The sequence below is a fragment of the Giraffa tippelskirchi genome, chromosome 6 (assembly GCF_054371585.1).
Source record: "Giraffa tippelskirchi isolate mGirTip1 chromosome 6, T2T-mGirTip1v1.2.pri, whole genome shotgun sequence".
Lineage (NCBI taxonomy): Eukaryota > Metazoa > Chordata > Mammalia > Artiodactyla > Giraffidae > Giraffa > Giraffa tippelskirchi.
The window spans coordinates 143,194,628-143,214,512 of NC_137280.1; the positions used below are offsets into that span (position 1 = coordinate 143,194,628).

At 41.8% G+C, this 19,885-nt stretch overlaps 1 protein-coding gene across 49 annotated transcripts in view; it reads left to right on the top strand.

The window, feature by feature from the left end:
- The window catches only part of LOC145510137 (uncharacterized), a 520,288-nt gene that overhangs the window by 228,200 nt on the left and 272,203 nt on the right, over nt 1–19,885 (top strand). For 15 of the 49 annotated variants that reach the window (XR_014056762.1, XR_014056754.1, XR_014056756.1 and 12 more), the window contains one exon: nt 18,213–18,400. The exons of 32 other annotated variants lie outside the window; for them this stretch is intronic. The gene's annotated coding sequence lies outside the window, so the exon portion shown is untranslated. The remainder of the gene's footprint in view (nt 1–18,212; nt 18,401–19,885) is intronic. 2 more of the 49 variants (XR_014056765.1, XR_014056798.1) reach the window with 1 other exon arrangement.

The window sequence follows — 19,885 nt, forward strand, 5'->3', positions numbered from 1 at the left end:
CCATGGATGGAGGAGCCTGGTAGGCTACAGTCCATGGGGTCGTGAAGAGTTGGACACGACTGAGCGACTTCACTTTTACTTTTCACTTTCATGCATTGGAGAAGGAAATGGCAACCCACTCCAGTGTTCTTGCCTGGAGAATCCCAGGGCGGGGGGGCCTGGTGGGCTGCCGTCTGTGGGGTCGCACAGAGTCAAACACGACTGAATTGACTTAGCAGCAGCAGCAGCAGCAGAACTGATTATAACTCAGGCAGTCTGGCTCCAGGGTACATGATTTTAAGCCCTGTTCTAAATCATCTCTCGTTTAAACTACCTTAAAATTCTTATCCTAAGCCCATAGGATTTTTAGGGAAGATGCTATTCTTCTTAATTTAGAGATGAAAAAACTGAGACTAGAACTGACCACATCACTCTGAAATGATGGACTTGAAATAACTTTTTGAGAATAGGTCTTCAGGCTTGGGGTTGGGAGAGTGTGTGTGTGGGGGTGAGAGACCCTAGGCATTAGTTGTTTAGGAAAGATCCCTCCCTTATATCTTTATTTCAGGCCAAATGTAGTAGTTTGTGATATTTTGGGCTGAAAATAATAGAAAACTAACAACTAAAATCATAGTTAACTGTATTTCTCACAGAAAAAAAGGTAGAAGTCACAGGGAGGATTGGTAAGGCAAAAAGATCATTAGAAGCTAGGCCTTTCCATTCTGCCACCCTCAGCATTTTAGTTTTCCTGCCGTCATACTGGAGGCCTCATGATTACAAGATGGCTGCCTCAGCTACAAGCATCACATTTACTTCCGACCACATAGAAAGACAGAAACAAAAGCAGCCAAAATGTTGAGGAAATTGCCTTATGTGCGTCTCTCTTATCAGGGAGGAAAGTATTTGTCAGCATACTTCCCCTTCCATATCATAGATGGGTATTCCATCATGTGGCCACCTATGACCACAAGGAGAAGCTGGAGAGTATCTGATAAAAAGAGGCTGCCTTTGTCATGATTGAATTAGCAGAAGCAATCGTGATTCACTTCTCATGGTTGTGTACTTGCAAACCCAAACAAAATCAGGATTCAGTTAGTGCTGTATTGTATACATGGTAATTTACTTTAAAGTACTTCAGTATAAGTGGTGTGATGTGTATGTGTGCAAGTTAATATTAATCAACACTCTAGGAATGAGTGGTTAATTAGTATATGAAGAGTCCTTGTCTGAATGATTACCTTTGGGTTAGTTAATTAGCATAAGGAATGTTAGGAATAATTTTTTGTTGGTGAAATGAGTTGTGTTTAAATCAGTTAGGAGCTGGGTAGCAAGACCCACATGAATAAGGTAGAAGAAATGAACATGCTCAGTTGTCAATACCAGAGATAGAAGTTCTGGAGCCCCTTGGCCTGCATCCTCCCATGGAGGAGCCCCTCTCCTGGTGATGAGGTTTCTGATTATTCTTTAAGGGCATCTGTTTCTGAGGGAGTTGTTCCTGCAAAGGGCTTGCCAGGGAACCTAAAGGCATAGAGATGAGTAGTCTCTCCTTAGACGCAGAGTGGTTGTTTGCCTGCTTGCTGGTAGATATCTGTATGCATATTGATTATGCCTGAGACTTCTTTTTACTTGATGATACCACCATAGAACAAGATTGCAAGAATAGGACCGTTTCACCTTCTCTGGCCTCTAACCACCAGAGGCTCACCAACGCACACTAAAAAGAATGTGGTATTTGCCAAACAAATTGTCTTATGTCTGTTCACTCGAGTCAGCCAAAGGGAAAAAGGGGGATGGTTGTTGATGAGACCACCAGTCCAATATGTCACATAACAAGGTTTTAAACTGAGATCATTTCAATGGGAGGAGCAAATACAAGAGAAATGAAATTTCAAAATGAAATGAAAATACAAAGTGTTGAAAATACAACATTAAAAAAATAACCAGTTTGGGGGCACTGAATGATCAGGAGTAGATTTGGAAGAAACATGTGTGACAAACAATTTTTGTATTGATCTGATGCTATTTGGCAAGTCCCAACTTCCAGAGGGAGATGTGGGGGATGGTTTACCCCTTACTACAAGTGTAAGGAGAAAGCTTTGTCAGAAGAGCTTGGCATACTGATGTATGTCCCTTGGACATGAGATAGGCATGGCAGATTAATGTTTGGTACACACTTAAGAAATCTAAAGAATTTCTAGGTGGAGATGTCAAGGCAGAAGGAAATGGAGTTTGCTACTGTATTGGGAGTAACTTCTCTCTCCACCACTGGCAGGTGACAGATACATGGATCCCAGGGACCAGATGTAGAATCTATGGTAGGGATCTTTGCATGGGGCTATTTAAAAAGGAATCTTGCCCCAAAGAGCTACTTCCAGAAAGCAAGTTACCCAAACAGAGAGCCTGTATAATGTGGCCCTTTCAGAAAATAAACTGAAGCTAAGGAGGGCTGTGGAGAACATTCACACAAAGGAGAGATTTTGCCTGGATCATGGGAATAGCTGACAGAAGGACTCAACTGGAGAGCTCTTGAAGACCCCCTAAAGTGCTCAGAAAATAAAGAACCAGTGTATATCTCTGCCAGGCCCAGAGAGCCCAGAGTTATCTTGCAACAGTGCCAGACAAATAAGTACATTTTTTTCTTCTCTTCCATCCACCTCCCCCTATCCCTTTCCATACTCCAACAGTGGCGAGAACAGAAGCCATAGTTAGCAGTCTGAGGAAAGAGAAAGAGAGAAAGAAATGAAAAGCAGACCCCATGTCCACTGAGGAAGCAGGAGGCTGCCCCATACTCACCCTACCTGAAGGAAAGGAGAAAAGATGTCTTGTTTATGGTCCACTTTTGACTATCACAGGATGTATGCTATTAAGTATCCAAATGAGACCATGTTTTGTAGTTAAGGTGGTGGTAGGACTTGCATTTACCCAAGAGTAATACAAAAAGTCACAGGCCTACTGGAGTCTTCACCTGGGTCACTGAGCATATTTAAAAGGATAGAGGAAAGACTCCCAGATGGCATAAAGGAACACCCTCTCCTATTCCTTCCCCAGTTTGTCACCTCTTTTGCTCTTTACCCTAGCCTTCTGTTTCTTCGTTATCTTGTTAACAGTTTCTGATCAGTTATCCAAGCTTCCCAGGTGGCATTAGTGGTAAAGAACCCACCTGCCAATGGAGGAGACATAAAAGACATGGGTTCGATCCCTGGTCAGGAAGATCCTCTGGAAGAGGGCACAGAAACCTACTCTAGTATTCTTGTGTGAAGAATCCCATGGGCAGAGGAGCCTGGCAGGCTACTGTCCATAGAGTTGCAAAGAGTTGGACATGACTGAAGTGACTTAGCATGCATGCATGATCAGTTATCCATTGCTGTGTAACATATTACCACAAACGTGGTGACTTAATTAGCTATTTCAAATCCTAAAAGATGATGTTGTTAAAGTACTGCACTCAATATGTCAGCAAATTTGGAAAACTCAGCAGTGGCCACAGGACTAGAAAAGGTCAGTTTTCATTCCAATCCCAAAGAAAGACAATGCCAAAGAATGTTTAAACTACCGCACAATTACACTCATCTCACACACTAGCAAAGTAATACTCAAAATTCTCCAAGCCAGGCTTAAACAGTACGTGAACTTCCAGATGTTCAACCTGGATTTAGAAAAGGCAGAGGAACCAGAGACCAGATTGCCAACATCCACTGGACCATCAGAAAAGCAAGAGAGTTCCAGAAAAACATCTACTTCTGCTTCATTGCCTACACAAAAGCCTTTGATTGTGTGAATCACAACAAACTATGAAAAATTCTTCAAGAGATGGGAATACCAAACCACCTTACCTGCCTCCTGAGAAATCTGTATGCAGGCCAAGAAGCAACAGTTAGAACAACAGAACTGGTTCCAAATTGGGAAAGGAGTACGTCAAGGCTGTATATTGTCACCCCGCTTATTTAACTTCTATGCAGAGTACATCATGCAAATGTGCTGGGGATGGATGAAGCACAAGCTGGAATCAAGATTGCCAGGAGAACTATCAATACACTCATATTTGCAGATGACACCACCCTTATGGCAGAAAGTGAAAAAGAACTAAAGAGCCTCTTGATGAAACTGAAAGAGGAGAGTGAAAAAGTTGGATTAAAATGCAACATTCAGAAAACTAAGATCATGGCATCTGGTCCCGTCACTTCATGGCAAATAGATGGGGAAACAATGGAAATAGTGAGAGACTTTATTTTCTTGAGCTCCAAAATCACTGCAGATGGTAACTGCAGCCACAAAATTAAAAGACGCTTGCTCCTTGGAAGAAAAGCTATGACCAACCTAGACAGCATATTAAAAAGCAGAGACATTACTTTGCCAACAAAGGTCCATCTAGTCAAATCTATGGTTTTTCCAGTAGCCATTTATGGATGTGACAGTTGGACTATAAAGAAAGCTGAGTGCTGAAGAATTGATGCTTTTGAACTGTGGTGCTGGAGAAGACTCTTGAGAGTCCCTTGGATGGCAAGAAGATCAAACCAGTCAATCCTAAAGGAAATCAGTCCTGAATATTCATTGGAAGGAATGAAGCTGAAGCTGAAGCTGAACTCCAATACTTTGGCCAACTCATGCGAAGAGTTGACTCATGGGAAAAGACCCTGATGCTGGGAAGGATTGGGGGCAGGAAGAGAAGGGGACGACACAGGATGAGATGGCTGGATGGCATCACTGACTCGATGGACATGAGTTTGAGCAAGCTCCGGGAGTTGTTGATAGACAGAAAAGCCTGACATGCTGCAGTCCAAGGGGTCTCAAAGAGTCAGACACCACTGAGTGACTGAGCTGAACTGAAGTGACTTAATAAAAGCACATATTTGTTATCTCATTTCTGAGGGACAGAAGTCCAGTCCACGCCTAGCTGAGTGCCTCACAAGGCTTAAATTTAGTGTTGGCAGGAACTATGATCTCTTCTCAAGGTTCCACTGAGGAAAGCTTGGCTTTTAAGCTTATACAGCTGTTGGCAGAATTCAGTTCTTTGTGTCCTGTTTAACCTAAGGGCCTCAGTTTCTTGCTGGCTGATCGATGAGAGCTGCCCTCAGGTTCTACCCGAGATTTTGCTTTTGTTTTTTTAATATAAGGTTGCCCTCAGTTCTTTGCTGCTTGAACCTTCAGATCATGGGCCTCTTGCTTCGCCAGTGCCTGCAGGACAAAGTCTGTTTTGCAAGATTGGTGTTACAAGTTTTTGTAATGTAATTACAGGCTTGACATCCCATTACCTTCATCTTCAGTTCTGTTGGTTGGAAGCAGGTCACTGGAGAGATTATACAGGGGCATGAATACCAGAAGGCATGGATAGTTGAGGGAACATCTTGGACTGGGTCCACTACAGCTTCTAATGTCTCTACCTTGTGCAGCTCTAGCTTGGGAGATGGGGATGGGAAAATTGGCTAAAACACCTTTAAGGTGGAAATGCCTATTAGACAAATAAACTGTGCAGTTGTTGAGGCCAAACAGCTCATGCAGTATAACCTCAGTGGATTATTATCATAGAAAGTGTCTGTCCCTTCTCTCAGTTTACCCAAATGTCCTGCCATTTTGGAGCATCCCAAGGCTTGGAAGAGGATGAGTATGAGCTCCAGTCAAGGCAAGGACTGAGGGGATAAGAAAAACCTTCCCAATATTCTGACTTGTATGAAGCACCTGCTAAATGTCAGGCTTGTGCTATCTACTTTATATGCATAGTTATTACAACCTATGAGGGAGGTACTCTTATTAGTCCCATTTTACAAATGGAAAAAAAACAGAGGCTTAGAAGGTCTAAGTAACTTGCCTGGGTTAAGTGATGGGGCCAGGACTTGAAATGTTGTCAGTCTATTGCCAAGCCTGCTCATACCACAGCCTTAAAGCAAATGTAGGCACCTAGGCAAGTGGAGGCAGCGTGCAAACAACACTTCATTTAGAATCAGGAGATCTGGGTTCAAGTGTAGCTCAGTCCCTTATAATCTGTGCGATTTGGAGCTGCTCACCTGGCCTCTTTGGGTCTCTCTCTCTCTCTTTTTCCAGGCAGTATAAAGGGAATTGTAAACAATTTCATTATCCATATACCAAAAATGAACCTTGACCTTACCTTACACTATGCAGAAAAATTAGCTTAAAATGGATCAAAGTCCTAAATATAATAAATAAAACTATAAAACCCAAGTTAGACAAAGATTTCTTAGATGAGCTATCAAAAGAAAATCTATAAAAAAATTGATAGATTGGACTTCATAAAAATTAGGAACCTTTGCTTTTAGAGAGACACTACCAAGAAAACAAAAAATAAAATAAGTCTTAATATGGGGAAAATATTTACAAAATACATAATGCCTGATAAAAGACCTGAATCTAGACAATGAAATAATTTCTTATAGTTTAGTGATAAAACAAACAACCTAATAAAAAATAGCAAAAGATTTGAATGGACACATAACCAAAAAAGATATTGAAATAGCAAGTAAACACATGAAAATATGCTTAACATCATTAGACATTAGGGAAATGCAATTAAAGCTGCAGTGAGATATCACAAGTTCACTATGCCATATATTAATTGTTTTTTTTTTAATCTTTGCAAAAACCATTTAAGTGGGAATCTTATTATTTCCATTTTGTAAATAAGAATACTTACTTGTTTTAAGTGAAGATTCAAGGTCACATATAGCTAAGATGTAGGGCAACAGGCTTGATACTCAGTATTCTGCTTCCACATTGCTGCCCAAGTGCTATCATGACTCTATTACTCCACTCCATTGTCAGTTCCAAGAGGGCAAAGACCCTGTCTTGTGCACTGCTGGAGCTCCAGCTCCTTGCATGTAGTAGGCACTCAGTGTTGCTCATTGAATGAAAGCCATTCAGTGCACGGTGGGGCTCAGCCAGCACTTGTTCCTGCCATTAAAGAATCTTTGTGAATGGACACGTCATACTTACTATGGTTTGGGATGCCCTTTTATGGTACTTTTTATTTGGTCTCAAAAAACTCTACACCTAGTCTTGGGTGGGTCCTCTCTACCATCCTCTTATCCCTTTCTCCCTTTCTCTTCCCCTTCATTCATATTCTCTTTCTTCTTTTCCTTTTCTCATGGTATAATGTGACTTTACCTCACTCTGTCCATTGGGAGAGGATACATGGTGTTTCTTACCTTCAGGACCAGGTGTGGGGTTCCCTGGAACAGCACCATCAGAGAATAAATGTGCCGACCCTTAAGGCTGCCTAGCCTGCCCCGAGGATCTTTCCTGCCTATGGCAAGCCTTTGTGGGCCTTCACTGCCCTGAATTATAAGGGAGGCTGAATGGCCTATCCCTTCTGATCCAAGGAAGGTTTGTCAGCTTCAAGTCTATCCAATGAGGAGCATAAAAATGTTCCTTTCTAGGAGGGAGCACAGAAGGGTCTAAGAATAGCTGTTGTTGGGGAAGGCGGCAGCAGGATCCAGGTCAGGCAGGACCAGGCAACATGAAGCTAGCTGGGACCTGCCTTTCTCTGGCTGGGTTTAGGAGAGACAGGAAACTAAGTTTGCTTCCTCTCCTGCTGAGCAGGGAGGATGGGGGTTAAGCTGGATTTACTTTCAACTCTTGAATCCACATTGAGGCTGCCTAGAGCCAGGCCATATGGTTTACAGAGAGACAGCTGTGGACTGGGTTTTGGCAGATGGAGGGAGCAATGCTGAAAATGATGGGAGTCTAGCAACTGAGGAGGCAAGGGGCTGTCAGGCGAGAATCTAGGGAGGAGGCTGGGAGCAAGAGGAAAACCTACGATAAAGCCAGGAGAGAAAGTTAAAGGAAGCATTTTCCAATAAATTTGGTAAAGAAAGGGGAAAAGTATTATTTGTCTTAGAGAGGAAAGCATCAAGGAGCCCTACATAAGGATACTTGCATGGCTACACAAAAATTCCCAAGTTGGTTTTTTTCTTTTGCCCCATTTGTGTGCTACTTATACTATATTTCAGGCTTCCCTGGTAGTTCAGATGGTAAAGAATCTGCCTGCAGTGCAGGAGATCTGGATTCAGTCCTTGGGTTGGGAAGATCCCCTGGAGAAGGGAATGGCAACCCTCTCCAGTATTCTCGCCTGGAGAATTCCATGGACAGAGGAGCCTGGCAGGCTACAGTCCATGGGGTCTCAGAGTCAGACACAATTGAGCGACTTTCAGTTTACTTATGCTATATTTCATTAATATTTGTCTTTATGCTGACTCCTGAAAACTTCAAGTTTATTTAAAAAGGAAAATGTTATCACTGCTGCATGTGGATAGTTTGTTATGATTGGATGGTGATCATAATCATAAGGAAAAGGAAAACAGTATGGTGATATTAAATTCTAACTAGATACTATTGCCTCCTAAAAACTTGGACTTGGACTTCTTATTCCTTAAAAAAATAATAAAAGAAAGGATGGGGTTTAGAATATTAAAGACATGATAGCATCAAACTAGGACTTCTTTGATATGATCAGAAAGTTTCAAAAAGGAATGATTTTTCTCACTGTGTTAATCAGTGTTGTTTAATGCAGCAGTATATCAGTGATTCATGTTTCACTAGAACATTTTAGAAAACTACGAGGGAGGGGGCAGATCCAACAGGGCCCTAGGAATTAGGAGATCAGGCTTCCATTTCTAGCTCTGTCACCATCATTTTGGACATACTTCTTTACTATGGGTCTCCATTTTCTCATCTATTGGGAGGAATAGAGTTGAACCATGCCCCCTACCAAAAGCAAATTTGTTTCAGCATTTGGAATTACATATTGAGAATGATTCTGAAGCTATACCTAAGCTTTGTGTGGGAAAGAATGCCGTAATGGATTAATGATGTCTGCATAGGTGCAGAGCTGACAGTGAGGAGATGCATGTTGGCTATCTGCTAGTCTTAGGTTAGAAAATCTGTAGGATACGCCCTGATTCTGATAGCCTGTGGTTGCATGATTTATATAATCAACCAGGAATATACTTGGCTTACTTATTTGCTCATGGCTGATGACAAAGTATGAAATGACAATTTTTTACATGATAGGCAAACAGTTCAGTTCAGTCTAACACTCATTGAGCACCTATATTATGCCAGACCCTGAGTGGAGGCTTAAAGATGAATAATAAGATTTGGTCCCTATCCTGGAAGAGCTCATAGTCCTGGATAGGATGAGGAGGGTTGGTGGCAAACGCATAAACAGATTTCACATAGGTTTCAACATGATGTAGTAAGTACTAGGTTAGAGGTACACTGGGGATGCCGGGGCAGCTCAGACCACTCAAACAAAAATTTCCTAGAATCATATCCTGACCTGAGGAGTGATGAAGTCAGCACTCTTGCAGTTCTCAGGGGTTCTTGGAATCTGACTGTTATAAGTGAAATAAGTAAGTATTGGTCGTTCAGTCATGACTGACTCTTTGCGACCCCATGGATTGTAGCTCCAGGCTCCTCTGTCCTGGAGGAGGCTCCTCCTGTCCATGGAAGTCTCCAGGCAACAATACTTGAGTGGGTAGCTATTCGCTCTCCAGGGATCTTCCCAACCCCGGGATTGAACCCAGGTCTCCTGCATTGCAGGTAGATTCTTTACTGTCTGAGCTACTGGAAATGGATAAGTGGAATTGTGTCTCTCAAAAAAAGGTATTTTGAAGTCTAACTACTGATATTTGTGAACATGACCTTATTTGGAAATAGGGTCTTTGCAAATTGTTATGAGCTGAATTGTTGCCTTTCCTGCTTAAAAAACGAAAAAGATATGTTAGAGTCTAAACCCCCAGTATCTCAGAATGTGATTCTATTTGAAGATAGGGTTTTCATAGAGGCTGCTGCTGCTGCTAAGTCGCTTCAGTCGTGTCCGACTCTGGGTGACCCCATAGACGGCAGCCCACCAGGCTCCGCCGTCCCTGGGATTCTCCAGGCAAGAACACTGGAGTGGGATGCCATTTCCTTCTCCAATGCATGAAAGTGAAAAGTGAAAGTGAAGCCGCTCAGTTGTGTCTGACTCAGAGAGGCAGTTAAGTTAAAACGACATTCTTGGTGTGGGTCTTGATCCAGTACAACCAATGTCCATATAAAAAGGGGAAATTTGGACACAGAGACAGACATGTGTAGAGGGAAGATGGTGTAAAGAGTCACTGGGATAAGATGGCCATATAGAAGTCAAAGAGAGAGTTAGAATAGATCCTCCCCTGGTGGCCTTCAAAAGGAACCTACCCTGCTGATAGCTTGATTCTGGACTTCTAGTCTCCAAAACTGAAAAGCAGTGCGATTTTGTTATTTATGTCACTTAGTTTGTGATATTTTGTTGCTGCAGCCTTAGCAAACTGATACACTAAGACTGTACTCTTTGCATGAAAAAGAAATTTGGGAAACATACACAGGGAAGAACACCACATGACAATGGAGGCAGAGATCAGAGTGATGCATATAGAAACCAAGTAATGCTGATGATTGCCAGTGACCACCAAAAGCTCGGAGACAGGCATAGAACCAGTTGTCCTTCAGAGGCCTCCACAAGGAACCAACCTTGCCAACACCTTGACTTCACACTTCAAGCCTCAGAACTGTGAGAGAATAAAATTTGTTTTAAGCCACCCACTTTATGGTGATTTGTTATGGCAGTCCTAGGGACTAACACTGACACTTTATCTTGCCCTCTCTTTCCACCCAATCCCACCTCTTATTCCTCCTCCTTTGGAAAAGGTACTCCCAACATAGAATATGCAGGCTACCAAGAGGAACACCATGTTTAGTGGGTGAAAATGTGAGGAAATTATACCTTTGAAATGTTGACATTGAATTTACCCTGTATTTTCTATAACAACTACACCTTCTCCTCATGCTGCCCCCTCGCATTTGGACAGCTGGATGCCAGCTCTCATTGCTTCAGGGGAGTGCACTACTAAGTCTTGGTTTTGAGTTTACAGCATGAAGCAGAGAAGGCTTACAATGGGAGGAAGAGAACAAAGCAGTGGTCTGGAGGGGCAAATAACCAAAGATAGATGAAAGCAGGGGCCTCTCAGTGGATCCCACCTGGGTACTGGGCTGTGGTGCTGTGGTGCTGAGGGTTCAGCTCCCTCAACTCCGGAAGCCTAGACACAATCCAGGGGAGACCAAGGGAGGAGAGAGATGCAAGCTTGATTGATGCTGCTTCCACCACTAGCAGAATGAGACGTGTATTAGGAGCAGGATGAGAAGAGGGATCCAGAATACAGATGAAGTTCAATTTAGAAAACTCAAAGTAGCTTTTTGCACACCCCAAGATTGAGCAGATATATATTCCCTGGTGGCTCAGATAGTAAAGAGTCTGCCAGCAATGCAGGGGACCTGGGTTCTATCCCTGGGTTGGAAAGATCTCCTGGAGAAGGGAATGACTACTCACACCAGTATTTTTGCCTAGAGAATTCCATGGACAGAGGAGCCTGGTAGGCTACGTCCATGGGGTCGCAAAGAGTTGGACCTGACTGAGCAGCTAATACACACACTCACATACATGTCTGCCACAAGAAAGTGATTCTTTTATTTCCCACAAGGGGAAATAAGCTCAGACATGATCTGTGTATTTGAGCTTTTATTTATTATTATTTTTTTTTAGTAAAAGTAATTGAAGTATAACCTGTATTAAATCAAAGTACACAGTTCAACTAATACTCACAAAGTAAACTCACCCATATTACCAGCACCCACACAACAGAACATGACTAGCACTGCAGAAACCTCCACATACTCCCTTCTAATCACACTAATCCACCCTAGAGGGTGAGCACTTTCCTGACTTCAGTCAATCATTTAGAATGTTTCCTTTTCTGCTCTTTTTTTTTTTTTCTTTATGGTCTTGCAGCGGGGCTTGTGGGGTCTTAGTTCCCTTACCAAAGATTGAACCTGTGCCCTCAACAATGAAAGTCTGCTGTCCTAACCACTGGACCACCAGGGAATTCCCTAGGATGTTTTTAAACTTTATATAAATGGGATCAATCAAAAGGGTAGTCTTTTGTGTCTGACTTCTTTTGCTGGACCTGTTTTTGAGATTCATCCATGGTGTCATATTTAGCTATAGTTCATTTCATTCTGTGATGATAAGATGTTTCTTATATGAATGTTCCAGGATCTGTGTATCTTAGAGCAGTCTAGACAGGCATTCGGGCTGTTTTCAGTATTTATCTATTGCATATAGTGCTGCTATGAGCACTTATGTACATATCTTTTGGTGTACATAGGTGAGCATTTCTGTTGGGATAATCTGAGGAGAGGAATTGCTGGGTCTAGAGTATGGATCAGTGTCAGCAGGCACTGCCAAACAGTTCTCCAGACAACTGTAGTAATATACAAAAGTGCCAGTCTCTCCACATCCTTCCCAATACTTGTGTTCTTTTTCATTTCAGTCATTCTATCAATAGTTTATGTTAGGATTTTAGTCACCTTGTTTCTTAGGTGAACACAAGTAGTAAGTTCTAACACACATTAGTGAGGCACTGATTCGAAGACTCTGCATGTCATTTCTTAGTCACTTCCTATTGTAGACAGCTCCATCCCCTTCTGTACTCCTTCTGCTAGGGAATTTGGAGACATAGAGACAACTCTGTTTTCACTACCATGGGATATTAGAACTGAAGAGATGTCTTTTAAGATCTTCTATCTCACTTCCTCATTATACAGATGAGAAAACTAACTAAGCAGGAGGAGATGAGTTTTCCAGAATCTTCCAGTCTGCTAATGCCTGAGGTAGGACTAGGGCTCAAGCCTCCTGATCCTGAATCCACTGGTTTATCTGCCTCCCTATGCTGTTTCTTCATTATAATTTCCAAATTTCACTACCAAACTTGGCAGTTGATGATATTCTTTGGAGAGAGTAATAGTCAATAGTCCATCAGACTGTGTCTGGAGCCCATTCCTCTGGGTGGTGAGGACAGTCAGGGTGAAGGTTTCTAGATAGAATGGATGAGTTACATTCTTCAGCCTAGTCATCTGCCCAGGGATTAAGATGAGATTGCATTTCAAAGCTTCTGGAAGACTCCCTAATCCTCATTTCTCATCAGCCTTGGCATCTGTCCTCAAACTCTGTGTCCTAGTTCGCAGACAGAGCCATGATATCAGTCAGGATGGAGGGTGGTGATGGTGTTTTCTCGTGCTGTTTCTCCATATCATGTGTCTTTTTATGTCAATAAACTAGTCAATTTTTCTTATGTGAGGGGAATACTAACACTTATTGGGTGCATGCCGATATATCAGGCATCGCATCATTTAATTCTCACAACAGCCCTGTGAGGCCAGCAGTATTTTACCCCTATTTTACATATGAAGCATGGGGATATTATAGCAATCAACTTGTCCAAAGACTCAGTGTGAAGTGACTGATCCAGGACCTGGTCCCAGGAATTCAAGGCCACACTCTCAATCATGGCTCTGCAACCTCCATTGCTGCAAACCATTACCATGGGAGTGAACAGGGAGAAAATGATGCTCAGGGCATGCCTTCTTTAATAAAACCATATAAAGGAAAATCTGAAGCTATAAAGCAGATGTATATCCTTGCAGAAGAAACACAGTGTTGTTTAAATCCAACTCTCCACCAGGAGCACTTAAAGTGTTTGTTTTCACAGAATTTACTACTTGACATAGGGGCTTGGCAGAATCAGAGAACGCAACTAACTTTTAGCCTCCAGTGATTGTTGGGAAATTAAGATAAAGCATCTCTTCACTGGAAGAGGGGCAGAGAGGCATTGTATAATTACAGATTTTGGAGCTGCTTCATAGTCAGAGACACCTCGGGATATAAAAGGTAATGGGGAAAGAGAATTGCATTACATAGGACAAATTCAGGAAGGCTTCCTTTACAAAAATGGGTGTATACCTGCCATTCTTCTGAGACTAGTGAGGAGACTATGGCAGAAATAAGGTTCTACAGAGAGAAGTCCGAAGTACATCTTGTTCTGATAGTAGAGTAGAGAAATAGGTCAACTTCCATTAAGTAGGGAGAAGGATGTTTAGGAAGGAAAATTATCACCAACCTAGACAGCATATTAAAAAGAAGAGACATTACTTTGCCAACAAAGGTCCATCTAGTCAAGGCTTTGGTTTTTCCAGTAGTCATGTATGGATGTGAGAGTTGAACTGTAAAGAAAGCTGAGTGCCGAAGAACTGATGCTTTTGAACTGTGGTGTTGGAGAAGACTCTTGAGAGTCCCTTGGACTGCAAGGAGATCCAACCAGTCCATCCCAAAAGAGATCAGTCGTGGGTGTTCATTGGAAGGACTGATGTTGAAGCTCAAACTCCAGTACTTTGGCCACCTAATGTGAAGAGCTGACTCATTGGAAAAGACCCTGATGCTCGGAAATATTGACGGCAGGAGGAGAAGGGGACAACAGAGGATGAGATGGTTGGATGGCATCACCGACTCAATGGACTTGTGTTTGAGTAATCTCCGGGAGTTGGTGATGGACAGGGAGGCCTGGCGTGCTGCAGTCCATGGGGTCACAAAAAGTTGGACATGAATGAGCGACTGAACTGAACTGAACTGTTTAGGAAACAGGGTCAAAAACAAGAAAATTTACATGGAATTTTGCTGAGGGTAGAGTTCAGTGTTGGAAATTTTTATTTTAAACATTTAAAATCAGCTTCCCATAGCTTCCCTCATGTCACCACCCCCGGTCTTCTGCCTAAAACCTACCAATGTTCTCCTGCTGCACTTAAAATAAAACTCACTCCATTCCACAGCCTACAAGTTTGTATTTAAACTGGCTCCTGCCTGCCTTCCCAGCCTTTTCTCATTCCACTTTTCCCTTTATTCCACCAGCCATACTAGTGTAGTTTCTGTTCCCTGAACATGTTGTGCTCACACCTGACTCAGGTCCTTTGCATTCACTGGTTCCTCTACATGGAATTCTCTTTCTTGGCTTTTGCATCACTGGATCCTTCTCATCTTTAAAATCTCAGCTCCTGTTCACCACCTTAGAGAATCTCACACTTATCAGGTGATCCTACTTCCTTCATAGCACTCACCAGAATCTCTAATTACCTTGCTGATGTGTCTCTTTGTTTATTGCCTGTCTTGATCCACTAGATTTCAAGCTCCAGATATGAAAAGAACTTTTTTTTTTCTTTTTTTAAGATTAATGTCTGCAGCATTTAGAACAATGCTGGGGACTGCTGGGCATTAGACATAAACTTGCTGAATGAATGAATAAACTGCTGGTAGAACTAGATACTAACCATGTAAAGAATATTCAGACTCCTAGTTCCTACTATAAACTCTAATTTTAAAAAAGAATAGAATAGGTCCTTTTTTGAAAGCCAGCCCAAGCCTTCTCTAATTTTAAGAGTACCATATACACAGGTTCAACTCCTGGGTCAGGAAGATCCCTTGGAGTAGGAATGGCAACCCACTCCAGTATTCTTGCCTGGAAAATCCCTTGGATAGAGGAGCCTGGCGACTACAGTCCATAGGGTCTCAGAGTCAGACACAACTAAAGCGACTTAGCATGTCCCAGATATAAATCTATCAAATATAAAGATCTAACGCAGACAGTGAGATCATTTTCTTGAATGATAACATGAGGGGCTTTGTGAACCCACTCCCCAGGAAAGCTGGTGAAATGTATTTAAAAATAACCATTTAAATCCTCTGGAAATGATCCGAAGTGTATGTAGTAAATGAAGAAACATATGTTCTAGAGCATCTATGAAAATTTTGTAAGAAAAGTGAGAATCTTTAGCTTTTTGGAAAAAAAAAATCTCTCTATCCCCATTCTATGATTAGTGGAACTTCACTCTAACGGGTGCAGCCAAGAATGCAGGACTCCTACCCCCATCTCCCAGTTGGAGGGCTTTTTTCCCAGGAGGGGCATTTCAGCATTTCCATTGTGTCTCCAGTGACAAGCTGGTGAAGCTAAGTTCCAGAGCAGGAGACCTTCTTCTTCTGCCCGTTCCCCACTCATGGAATGAGGCTCTAGCTTGGACATGGTGTGCTTAGGATAGTGGCATCCTGGTTGCCGTTACCCTCGCTCATGATTTTGGGGTTTCATGCCAAGAGAAGCAAACTGAGAAGGTCTCAGACTATTGTCCTAGCTATTGGACAGAAGTAGACACCAGCCCTCACCTCAGGCTATCTTATTTCCTCTCCAGAGAATTTAAATTGATTCTGAGAGGCACTAGTCAGTGTCTGGTGCTTATTTGAACTTGAGGCCTATAGAGTGGCCATCTTTGCCATGGCATGGGAAAAAAACCTGATCAAAGAAAGAGGATGAATCTATTGCAGATGGGTACAGACACAAGAGAAGGTGGCATTCTAGAGACAGGAACCCTGGAATCCAGTAGCTTTCCATTTGCTGGTTTCACTTGAACCCATGTACATTCCTCTTGCATTTTCTCAGAGTTTCATTCCTGCACTCCTATAATAAACTCCCTCTATTTTATTTTTGTCTGAGTGCGTTTCTGTATACTCAGTACCAAAAAATCTTGCTTAAGCTACAGGTCAGGAAACATAATCCAATTTTCTTAACCTTTAATATAATGTGCTTCCTTTCCCCCAAATATGAGTGTTTGGGAGAGAAAAGAAAAAATAGTATCAGAGAGAGTCTATGAAATGGACATTAGAAGGCACCTCTATCATCACATTTTCAACTACAAAGGGTAGCTGGAAAGGCCATCCCTATTTTTAGATGATTACCCAGAAAGAGTGACTAATGCCTGGGGGGCTTGCTTTATACTCTAAACTGTATAATGTTACAGAATCTTGAGTTCCCCTCTGTAAATGAAAGGCATTAACAATCTCCTTCAGTTTCAATACATCAAAAGATTTCTTGTGGAGACAATTATTTGCTGAGGGGGCACATGACCTTGTTGGACCTGACATTTATTTTCTCTCCCTTTGAAAACAATTAAAATTACATGATTGATATTTTGCACTTCTAATCTTTTGCTTCTTGATGATTACCAGAAAAAATGATGACGATGATGATTAAATCTGGCTATTAGCTTGAAATAGACTTCGGAGTATTTTTTTAAAAGTTTTTTGGATGTGGACCATTTTTAAAGTCTTTATTTAATTTGTTACAATATTGTTCCTGTTTTATGTTTTGGGTTTTTGGGCATGAGGCATATGGGATCTTTGCTCCCTGACCAGGGATCAAACCTGAACTGCCTGCATTGGAAGGTGAAGTCTCAGCTACTGGACTGCCAGGGAAGTCCCTGGAGTCTTTTTTTTTAAAAAAGGAAAAGAGACAAATAGAAAACTTCTCTGGCTGTACAACAGTCACAGGGATATGGTTGTGCAAATGTGAAGCATTCTTACCTGTGATGGGTGGAGAAACAAAGGAAACAGCAGCTACAGTTGCTGGTGTTAGCCTGGTCATCAAGTTTGAGCTCTGAGCTGGCTTGAAACAGATTCCATCAATAGTGTGTTTTCATATGCAGAGCCAGCCATTTCCTTATAGTACACCAACCCTCTGCTTGTTCCTTGACCTCCTCCCACAAATCTGGGATAGTTTTCTAGAGAAAGAGATGTTGAATTCTCCCACCTATTTTGTCCTTGATACCCAGCATAAATGCCAAGTATAATAACATTTACATGATGGATTAAGGACCCTCTGAGATCATCACTGTGCTCCATGGCAGACAAGATTTGTAAAACCTTGACTACATTCTGGTCAGCAACTGGCTGTTTGTTCTTTTCCTTTACTTTTCAAAACGCCACCTCTTATTATTTGAGGCAGGGGATAAGGAGGACCTACTCACCTTCATTTCCACATCTCAGAATAATTTTTTCTAATCTACTTTTTGTGGTGACCCTCAACTCCAAACACCTTTCTCATTGGTGCTGACTGAATTCAACTTTTTAAACATCCTGTTTTCTAACAGCCTTTATTTTAGGATGTACATCTTCATTGGTGCAGAGTGTACTAGGCTAGCCCTTGGTTTGGCAAGTCTTTGCTTTCTTCTTCCTAAACCTCAAGTGTCAGGATTAGATGTGGAATCCCATGGACAGAAGAGCCTGACGGGGTCATAAAAGAGTTGGACACAGCTTAGCGACAAACAGCAGCAAAAAGTGTTTAAAACATTTTATTAACTTTGTGGTCAAACAGTAATTTCAGATTCAGAAAATTTTCTATTGGCATGAAAGGATTTTATACATTGATTAAAGTAAAAAACAAAGAATATGAAAAAAATAAGATGATTTCTTGGATGTCAGGCCATAATCAGAGTCAGGATTTCTTTGATTCCAGAAAAATCCCATGCTAGCTTACTCTCATTTTTTCTTTCAGAAGCCTGTATTAGAATGTGGGAAAGCAGCAGAGGGGAGAAAAAAGTCTGTAATTTTAATGGAACTGCAGAGGCCACTTTGAAACATCGAACATTTTCATGAGAGCAAATATAATAGCTTCCACCTGATGTCACAGCCACTTGTTCTCTTTAAGAATCCAAGGGTGAAGGTGAATTTTCATGACGTAAGGTATGACTGGGTCTTTCTGGACACTGAAGGGTGTCACTTGCAGGGTACTGTTGGCTCCCTGCTCTGTGACTCTTCTGTAAGTCTAGGTTTTTATTTCAGTGTTCCTACTCTAAAGCCATGGCCACTGCAGCTGGGCAGTGACTCAAGCAGATGGCTGACTGTGGCAAGCCTCTTCTCATTGCTAATAAAAATACCAGAAGCTACACTGCATTGTATACAAATACGTGAGACTATTGCAGATTCTTTGTATCTCTAGACTCTATTTTAAGAGTGTGTTGATCTTTTCCATGCAGAACCCTCATGGAATGAGCAATCATACCAGGTGTGTGTTTGAAGCATCTACTGCAGTTTTTGAGATTCAAGATTTTTTTTTTTTAAATCAGCTTTTTAAACAATATTATTCCCCTCTAAACAATATTCTAAGGTTCTGACAGACTGCACATGATTTGTGAGTGGAGAGGAGGAGAAGAATTTCGATTTTTTTATGCAGAAACCATCATAGGCACTCCCAAATTGAAAGGCTAACCCAGATTATATTGTCTCTCTCTTCCTTTAGAGATGCTGATAATGAACAAAACAATGAAAATATAGAATTGGGGGTGGGAGTGAACATGGAGGCAGAATCTAAATGCTGTGGAAACCATTACCTGGGTAATAAGTTAGGTAGAGAGTTGATTTTGAACTTTGCTTAGTATATTGCATCAGGTCACAAAAATTTCAACATTAGAATCACCTGGAGTGTTTTTACAAGATTGCAGGTTCCCAGGCCCCACCCTCAGAGGTCCTGAAAAGCATGTTTACACTGTAGCCTGGGCATCTGCATGTTGAACAGGAAGTTTGGGTGGTCATATACTGCTGCATTAAAACATGATATTCATAAGTTTATAAGTCATGGGGCCAATTGCAACTCGAGCCAGCTAACTGCTAACTCTATGGCCTCAGTCTGCCAATCTTGAGGATTCTGGGTGGGGCAGTGAGGAGGAGTGGGATGGAGAGAACAGACAAGTGATCAGAGGTTTAGTTTCCAGTCCTTGCCCAGTCATTTATTAGTTGTGTGTCCTTAGGCAGATGTGACCAGGAAGCTCAGTGTCTCATGTGTAGATTGGGGACCATAATTCACACCCTGTTTACCTCACTGGTCAGGAAGACCAAATGAGAAATAACTTTATAAAACATTACATGTTAGAAGTCACAAAATTTTTATAAAGAGGTGGTGTTTTCCCCCTTCAGTCTAATGATGGCATACTCGTACTCAGCATCCTCAGACCAGGCATGTTTGCTCAGTGAATCAAAGGAAGCCTGGTGCAATGTAACGGCTGATTCTTAACACTGTCATCACAACCTAGAAGGCAATGGTTTTCAGAATCACCAGCTGCATGCATAAAAAGGGAAGACTCTGGAGTTCCATCCTGAATCAGAGTCACCAGGAGTGTGGGTGGGAATCTGCCATTTTAATAATGCCAGAGATCAGTTGTATTATATTAA